Source organism: Camelus dromedarius, chromosome 21, assembly GCF_036321535.1.
Source record: "Camelus dromedarius isolate mCamDro1 chromosome 21, mCamDro1.pat, whole genome shotgun sequence".
Lineage (NCBI taxonomy): Eukaryota > Metazoa > Chordata > Mammalia > Artiodactyla > Camelidae > Camelus > Camelus dromedarius.
The window spans coordinates 18266486-18275793 of record NC_087456.1 but is presented as its reverse complement, the minus strand read 5'-3'; the positions used below and the strand labels follow the sequence as shown (position 1 = coordinate 18275793).

The 9308-nt window shown below is 44.7% G+C and overlaps 1 non-coding gene across 1 annotated transcript; it reads left to right on the top strand.

The window, feature by feature from the left end:
* The first annotated feature begins 6638 nt into the window (after positions 1-6638).
* Positions 6639-6711, top strand: TRNAA-CGC (transfer RNA alanine (anticodon CGC)). The gene has a single exon. It is a non-coding gene; the product is annotated as a tRNA-Ala (tRNA).
* Positions 6712-9308: the final 2597 nt, after the last annotated feature.

Sequence of the window (9308 nt, the reverse complement as noted above, 5' to 3'; positions counted from 1 at the left end):
TTGGTATCCCAGTCCTGGGCTTGGCCCAGGAGGCAAAGCCAAGGTGAAGCGCGTGTGGCTTTCTGGCTACATCCATTCTTCTTCAGAGAGAAAGAGAGAGACTGGCACTTCTCGTGGCATCTCACACAGAGGGGAAAGGCCAAGATAAATGGATAGTTTCAAGGGCATTAGCTTCCTGAGCTCACAGTTTGCTTTTTTCTGCCAGAGGACGGCTTGGAGAGGTTATAAATGTTTTGCGGCTGGACCAGGGGAGTCCATTGTTGGACCTGGGGCTCTGAGACCTGCTGCCAGTGGCAAATTTGGACCCTGGGGCTGTGAAGTAGGCCTTCCCTCCCTTCACATCGATGCCCTGAAAGAGCAGGAGCGGCAGAATGTGGGGTGCAGTCTCTTGGAAATTCTAGAGCGCCCCACCACCCAGGTGCCTGGCCTTTGGAGAAGGGGCCTAGGAGAGACCCAGGGAAGAACTTAGAAATGCTCCAGTAAGTCTTTCTAACCTAAGAGAAGGCGGGGCATGAGTTAGGCAGGCAAGGATTTACAAGAAGAAGGAATAGAAATGGGTGGCCTGAAAATGCTGGGGTAGAGGTGAGGAGGCAGGGCATGGGGGAGGGAGATGGGGACTTAGAGATCCTCATTCAGACTCCATTGTGATCCGAGGTTTAGTGTGTTTCTCTCTCTCTTTTTTTTTTTTTTCAATTTTTATTTATTTATTTTAATTTTGGGGGGGGGCATTAATTAGGTTTACTTATTTATTTATTTTTATAGGAGGTACTGAAGATTGAACCCAGAACCTTGTGTATGCTAAGCACGCACTCTACCACTTAAGTTCCCCCTTAGTTTTGTTTCTCTTAATCACTTTCTGGGCTCACCAAATTCTCTTTTAACTATATACCACATCCTCACTTCTCTTTATAAATTCAAAATTTTTATTGTCATAAATATATGACAGAAAAGAAAACGCAAAGTTTAACTTTCAGCTGTTTCCATGGTCCCAACTTTATCCCTGAGGCTTGAAATTGTACATGGACAGTTTCCCACCTGTGTGGGCAAGCTATGACGCTGGGCTTTGTTTTGTCCACGTTACATGATTTATGTACATATTTCCATAGTTTAGCACAGACTCCATTCATATCCATTTAAGTGGCCATCAGATAGTTCACTGTGGTGATATCATAAGGCCTTGGTCATTTCACGATTTCTGGATATTTTGGTTGAATATTTATATCTGTATATCTATACCTACAATTTTTTCTCAAGGTGAAATTTATATATATACATACATATATATGTCATTGTTTGTTTTAATGTGCATATTTGAAGAAAATTTCTCATGAGAGTTAGTCCTTTTTTTTTTTTTTTTTTTGCATCATTTCTCTGGGTTATATTCTTAAGAGTTTCAATTACCAGGTCAAAAAATAGAAATCTTTCATAACCCTCCTTAGCTACCACCCCTTGGTTCTTGGAGAAACAGAAACCAAGCCCTGGTGTGCGGTGCTGGTAGCAGCATGCAGATGAAGGCAGTTTCTCTCTTCACAGTCAACATTGGTTGTTCTCGTCTTTCATTTACTTTTGGGAAGGCTGCCCTCTTCCAGTTCTTTTTTGTTCCAGGTGCCTTTTCTCCCAGGCACTCATATTTTCCAGCCACCCTCATGTGTATCGTTCCCTCTCCTACAACTTGCTGCTTAGTGAGGCCCAGGGCGCCCTGTGCGCTTGGCAGACGACTGGCCCCACACCAGCTGCCACTAGACTGGCCTAGGGAGGTGCTGCCACCCATTAAACAGCCACGTGTGAGGCATGACCTCCAGATGCAGGATTTCTGGGCAGGAAGGCCTCCTCACTTCTGCTCTGTGCTCAGCCTGGGTGTTTTCCAAATTCACCTTCAGGATGTGGAAGGGGAGTTGGTGGGGGTGGGAAGTGAAGTGCTGACCATGGCTCAGTTCTCCTCTCTGCTTCAGCGTTCTGGAGATGGATAGGCAGGGAGCAGGGATGACGTGATTTCCAGGGGCTCTGACTCCTCCTGGTTCACTGCTTAGAAGAGAAAAGGTAACCCTGCAGATGCAGGCATGCTGCTCCCATTGAGATGAATGGGGACAGGCAGTTCCCACACATTCTGCAGGACTGAAAATGTGCACCAGGGCTGGTTTTTCTCTCGTCGGTGGTGATGGTGGGGTGGATTAGGGCCCTGGAGAGAGCACTCAAACCAGAGATTTCTTGCAGTGTGGTGCCTTCCCAGGATTCTAGATCCACTGAGAATTTCACTCAATCCCTCACTCACAGAGTTGACCACTTTGGGATTCAGCCAACGAGCAGGCACTGATAAAGTGAAAACAAACAAGCCACGCTAGAAATGGCACTGCCAGGGTCCCTGGAGCCCGTTGGTACCCATATATTGCTTGGATCTGTCTGTAATTGTGGGTGTATGACGTCCATAAATGTGTAATCTGAGCAATTTAATTTGTGGGTGTGTTAGGAAAAAGCAGCTAGACCTCCAAAGTAGACCAAGGGTGCAGCATTGGACCTGCAGAGTTGTGGCCAGAGCAGCCCTTTCCATCTTCCTCTGGAGCACACCATCGGGTCTGCACATCTCACTATGTACCCTGTACAGGCGGATGGAGGAGGAGGGTGCAATACACAAGTGCAGAAGCAAAGACATATTTACTGTCCTCACTTTAGTGATAAGGAGACTGCGGTCAAGGAAAAGATCAACATCTGGCCCCAAGGAAGAGGGTATTTAACTGGACACATGGACCAGAATCAGGCCTCTGCCTGTCTTATAAAGTGGCAATTACTAATTCTTGCTCACGATTTCATAAGGCTATTTTTGAGAAATTAAAGCAACCTAAAGAACTTGTATTTTGTAACTATGTATGGTGATGGATGTTAGCTAGACTTATGTGGTGATCATTTTGTATATACGTTTCATGATATATACAAATATTGAATCACTGTGTTACATACCTGAAACTAAAATAATGTGACATTTCAATTATACTTCAATTAAAAAAAAAAGAACTTATCTGCTATCAGGGTAGCATAGCATCAGACTGTTCCAGGGGCAAGTACTGGAATCTCTTCTGGGAGAATTTTATAGGAGGAACAGATCAACTACCTGGTCTAGACTGTCTCACCCAATCACCAGACGTCACGTCATGTTGTGTAGCTTTATGCTGTTCCCAGAGCATTTCCATTTGTATCACCTCATTGGATTCTTGTAACAACATGTAGATATAGGTGTTATCGCATTTACTGACGTGGAAATTGGGCTGCAAAGTAGACTTGTTTTCTCTTTGATCACTTAGCTAGTAAGCGGCAAAGCCAAGATCAGAATATTCAGTGTTTCCCATAAGCAGCCAACACGAAGGATTAGGCAAGTCCCTGACACTGTGGTGGCCCGGGGATCATTATAATAGCTAACATCACTGAAGCACTGATGTGCCAGGTGTTAAGTCGGCTGATTCTCACAGCAATCCAGGAAAAGGCACTACCCTCATCTTTATTTTTCAGATGAGAAAACGGAGGTACAGAGAAAGTAATAATTTGGTCAAGGTCACCCAGCTGTTAGTTGCAGAGGCAAGATTTGAACCCAGGTGGTCTGACGTTAGATCTTAACCACTAACCACCGTTTCCAAGAAGATGTGTGTGATCATGATGATCACGTGGCTTCTGGAGGGTCTGCTTGCTTCTTTGACGACAAGATCAGATTTGGCCCTAAAAAGCAGGGGAACACCTCTCCCACAGAGGCAGGATGGGCCGATACAGGAACTGGTCCCACATATCGGAAGCCTTTGTGACCTTCAGCCCAGAACTCCTCAGAACAAAAAGAACAGAGCCTTTAAAGCTGAACCAGAATAAGTGAGAATGAACTGGGGAACTGTGGTCCTTGCTCAGCCCTTGATGACAGTCGAGATTCTCAAAGGCAAAAACAGCACAGGCAGCACCTCAGAAAAGTGTGCCTGGGCTTGGCTGTGAGGGCAGGTCCTGCTGCAGCCTGTGGTGTCCCTGAGGGAGAAGAGACAGCCCTACAAGACACAGCAACACAGGCAGAATAACTCAGAAACAGTTAATAACTCGGATGCATCAATAGTCAGCTAGTAGCCCTGACCCAGTTGGGGACTCCATTAGCCAAAAGAAAAGAAATGGCTTTTGCAGTTTTTTTGAAACTGCTTGCTGTGGGCTGGGAGCTGCCATCCCCCAAATGTCAGTGAGGGACAGGGGTCTGGAGAGTTGCTGGATGAAGCGACTTGGCCCTGGGAGCGGAAGGTAACTTGGCACAGCTCCGTGAGGCCCGAGCTGCTGAGGGAACACGCATGACTGCTCCCGGCAGCAGCATGGCTTCTGACACCGAGCCCAGGGAGGCCTGGCGGCGCAGAGATTGGGGTTTGGCGCGAGAGCCCCAGAGTTGGACAATTGGACTGTTCACAGTTGGGCCACTTTGGGCTGCAACGAGTTCCAGCTTCTGCTGGATGCCTCTGTTCCTTTTCAGAATCGTCTCCACTCAGGGTCCCCTTACCTTTCCTTCTGTTTTCATCCTTGTCTTACACAAAAGATGAGGCTAAGTGTTCAGGGAACTCCCACCTCCATATCCAGTCAATTAGCTTATTCATTTATTAACTCATCCATTAATCAGTCACAATTCATAATTCCATCATTTACTAGCCCCTGACTACGTGCCAAGCCCTGTGCCAGGCACCATAGATGCAGCACAGGTATGAGTAAGACACAGTTCCTCCCTCCAGGAGTTTCTAGACTGTTCACCTTGGAGGTCCAAAGCAAAAAATCAGTTTTAGCAAGAAAATAATTAACCAAGAATCTGTGAACTACCATCAGAGTTGGAAGAGACGGCGGATTCTAGTCACTTCATAGTCCCCGAGAGAATTGTCCCTGGTTGCTGTCCCACGACGTGACCATCCTCACTTCTCTGTGACTTCAGAGAGGTGACATGAGTTGGAATTGGAGCAGTTCCCTGGCTGTCCTAGTGACTTCTACCTGAGGCTTGCCCGGCTCTCCTGGTCGGATAAGGACCTCAGAGGGAAGATGACGTGGAAGCCCGCACACCCAGGTCTCCCACTGGCAGGGAGGAAACGCGGGAGTGCGTGGTAGCAACTAACTGGGAGGAAGCACTTTTTAAAAGACGTCTCATTACGGAGAATACTTTTATGAGTGTCTGCTACACTAAGGGATTTTGTATCCATTGCCTGCAGTCTCGGAACAAGGCTGCCCGGTGAGCACGGTTCTCTCCACCTTGCACGTGGAGCAACTTGAAGCCCAGAGAAGTTAAATAACCTGTTAAATAACCTGACTAGTTAGGGACCTAGCACGGATTTGAACTCTTGCAGCAGAGATTCCCCAAAGATAGACAGGAGGGTCTGGTCAGCTGTGATTGTATAACGAGGCCACCTAGACTTGGGCAAAAAGGTTCAATAAAGGAATTTCCATGGAGGGTCAGCCCCCTAAACTGAGATTCTTGATGAAAGGAGGATTCTGAGTTTTGTTTTGTTGGCTTCTGGTTTCTGTTCATTTATTTAACGAGAGGGTGTGGAGAACCAGAGCTCGGCCCTGTGATCCCGGATGAGAGAAATAGCTGGAAGCTGTCTGAGTGGCTATAGCTGGAATTAGCTTATTAGATTTACCTGATCTGTTGCAGGCCAAGCACCTCAAGAGAGGACATGTGAATATGATGGAGACAGAGGAAGGGCCTTCCTGAGAGTGCACACCCCAACGGAAGGGGCCTTGGGGGGCTTGGCAGCCAGAAGAGGTGGGAGAGCCCTGGGTTACAGAACCGAGGGTGAGGGATATTCATGACGTCAGGTGAAGCGGATAGTGCCAGAAAAAATCTCAGTGGTATCGCCGTTCACTTAGAGCTAGTCTTAGAGATGGCAGGGTGTCTCCCGCTCACAGATCACAGAGCTTTAGTCCTTGAGAGAAACATTCCTGTAGATCATAATCCCTCTACCTCCTAAGAGGAACCACCTTCAAAAATTTAAGACTTGGGATGTCCTAGAGAAAACATTCTAAAGGAGCTCAGTCTCGTGGTGTTAGGCTCACCCAGAAGTATCTAGAATGTAAAGAGCAATAGAAATAAACCTTATAGGCTCGTTCCAATGCTGAAGCTAAACCCTATATAATTATGCCAGCCTCTCCCAACTTCTTGTTTTCCCACCTTGGAGATTACTAAGAGTTCTAGGCGCCTGGAAGACACCCAGCTCTCTGAATTTCCCAACCCTGGTCACTACATCTAGGAGCAGCAAGGTGAGTGGTGGCAGCCACCGTGGTATTGGGCATTTTAGAACTGATTTTAAGTTTCCATAGATGCACCATTTAAGGGGACACAAATATTGTTTTTAAGTTCAAAACAAAAAAATTTTCATGACTCTTTCAAGAACTTATAGGAGAAGGGACAGCTGATACCTATTATTACAAACACTGAACTGAAAAGCATCATGCTAGTGGTACTGGCTATCGCTCTTGAGTTTTCGAATCAACTCTTTTCAAGCCCAGAAACAGCGATCTCTCAGGCATTATGCTTGTGAGTCTACATTGCTCATTTGAGTACCTCTGATGCTCACCTTATCAGTTCCCCATCTTCTCCTTATTGGAATGCTGATGACTACTCTGAAAGGGAAGTTAAAATGATTAAGGGGGGAGGGTATAGCTCAGTGGTAGAGTGTGTGCTTCGCATGCACAAGGTGCTGGGTTCAATCCCCAGTACCTCTATTAAAAAAAAAATTAATAAAAAAACCTAACTACCTCACCATCCCAAAATAAAATAAAAATAAAATGAAATGATTAATTATCCCCTACAGCCAATCTCAACTTACTTTTGGGTTCTGTGAACTGAATTTTGATTGCTAGGAGCTATTTCCTTTTTATGCAAGTCGAAAGAATATGGAAACATTTCTGCCTTGCCCTTCACATTTGATTGATACTTTTCACTTTGAAACCTAATTATATCTGATGTGAAGGAAAAATGGGATTCAGAAATATGGATGTTCTTTTCATGAATTTTCACTCTGAAAATGTGGGTCATCTGTTCACTTTTTTCATGCCTCAGTTTACTTACTGATCAGCTAAAGTCACATTCCACTCCATGTCCTCTAAGACGAGAGAGTGATGGAACTGACCATTATAACCCATGATCTCACAGACTCTCAGCCCAGGAAGGACCCCCAAGGTCATTCTGTCTGACCCTTCACTCATGGCAGGATGCTCTCCACGCTGTCCGTGGCACGTGGTGTTCAACCCCTGGGTAAACTCTTCCAGGGATTGGAGCCCTCCATATTCAAGGCAACCATCTCATTTCTTAATAGGTCTACTTGTTAGAACCCTCTTCCTTATACTCAGACACCTTCCTATGATATCTACCTATTGGTTTTAGTTCTGCCTTTTGAAGCAAAGCCAAATAGATGAAATTTCCACTCTTCATTTGGATTTCTTTTATAGCCATATTTGTAAGTTGTCTACGGCACATTTTGAGGAACAGTCTGAGAAAAATAAATGTATTGTTACATCTGTTGTGGTCATTTCTGCTATTAGTGAAATCTCAATTAAACAAACAAAACATGTTCTAATGAAGCAAGAAGCCTACTGGGTATGCTTGTTCAATACATTAGACTTCTGAGACACAGGTAACCCAATTTCTGTAGCACACATCACTAAATTCTGCTTGGATGGTGGCTTCTTTTCCATCTGCAATGTTTACATAGCTAATGAGATAGCTGCATTTTCAGTCTGACCAGGAAGCCAAGTCTCAAAAGACTTTTAGATGAGATATCTTGGATATGTTTATAGATGTTAGCACTTACCATCAAGAGATTACAGCACCAGCTGGGAGAAGTTTTTTTTTTATCAAATCCTCCACCTTAAGGATTGAAAGAAATATTGTTCATTTATTTGCTCAGCGACTATTTGTTGAGTATCTCTTAGGTGCCATGCAATGTTCTAAATGTTGTGTTACATCAGAGAACAAATAGACAAAAATCCTTGTCCATACAAGGCTTACATTCTGGTGAGGAGATGTTTTTAAATGTGCAATAAAACATCAAAATAAATAAGTAAATTACATTATAGGTTAAAAGGTGGCAGGTACTCTAAAGAATGAAAACCAGAACAAGGTTAGGGGCAGGAACACTGGGAGGGTGGGGGTGAAGGTTGCAGTTGTAAATAGGGTGTCAAGGTGGGCCTCCTGAGAATGTGACAGTTTGACAAAGAGACTTCTTAGGAATGACCAGAAAGTAGGAAGAAAACCACGGGAAAATAAAATACAAAAATGTTGTCTTGAGTATTTTAAAAGTCAGGATAGAAATCATTGAAGGGTTACCTTTAAAATGCTTATTGTGATTTGGCCATTGTGAACTAGCTTTGTGAAAGGAGGTCTTGTCTTGGGTGTGAGTGTGGGTCTGCAGGCTGAGAAGGGAAGATTGCTGGGTGGAGTGTGGCGATGTCCACAGGGTAGAGTGATACAAAGACAGGAGGTGTTTTTGTGAAACTCTGGAAGACGAGAGAGGTAACCTGCATGGTCAGAGTCACACCCAAATGAACAGCTTACAGCAGGAAGGATGGACCTGATCCAGGCTGGGGCCTGTGCAGCACAGAAGAGGAGAGTGGAGCCCACCGGTGTAACCAAAGACAAGAAAAAGGCAGAAGGAAGAACTCTCAGTTCTGCCTGTTTTAACTGAGGGGGTAGTTAAAATATACATCTCTGGTGATATCTTTCTGCACTGTTCTGAATAAATTAGGGAGATAAATCAGAGAGACACTCTCCCAAATTGAGCTGAGAAGGAGGTGCTGGCACATTCTCCTAGTTTCTACCAAGGTTAGAAATGTTGTGCCTAGAACCTGAATCCTCGGGAAACTCACTGCCAAGCCAGTACACAGGATATAAATTCAAAAGCAGGCCTTGGGTCGAGAAAGAAGAGGATGGAGCCTTTGCCAGGAGAAACCATCATCTCAAGGGTTAAAGCTCTATTGAAAAAAAGATTTAAAAATAGGAAACACAAAAGAGGGACTGTCATTCTTTCGAGTCTTTGGAGCCATCCTCATGTCAGATCACTACAGCAACTGCATGGGATTGTTTCCTTGGGCACCTAAATGAGTTTTGTGTGCTCTATTGCGAGAGACCTATAGAGAAACCAGAGCTCTAGGGGAACTTAGGTCATAGGGATGCAGAGTTTAATGAATGGAATCCCCCCAAATGATGCTTTTATTCTTCAGGACTTAGGACAGCTCATTCAAACCATTAGACGCTCTTACAAGGTATTCAGGGGCCAAGAAAATACTTGAGAACTGAAAAATGTATTGTTTCAAAAGAAAAC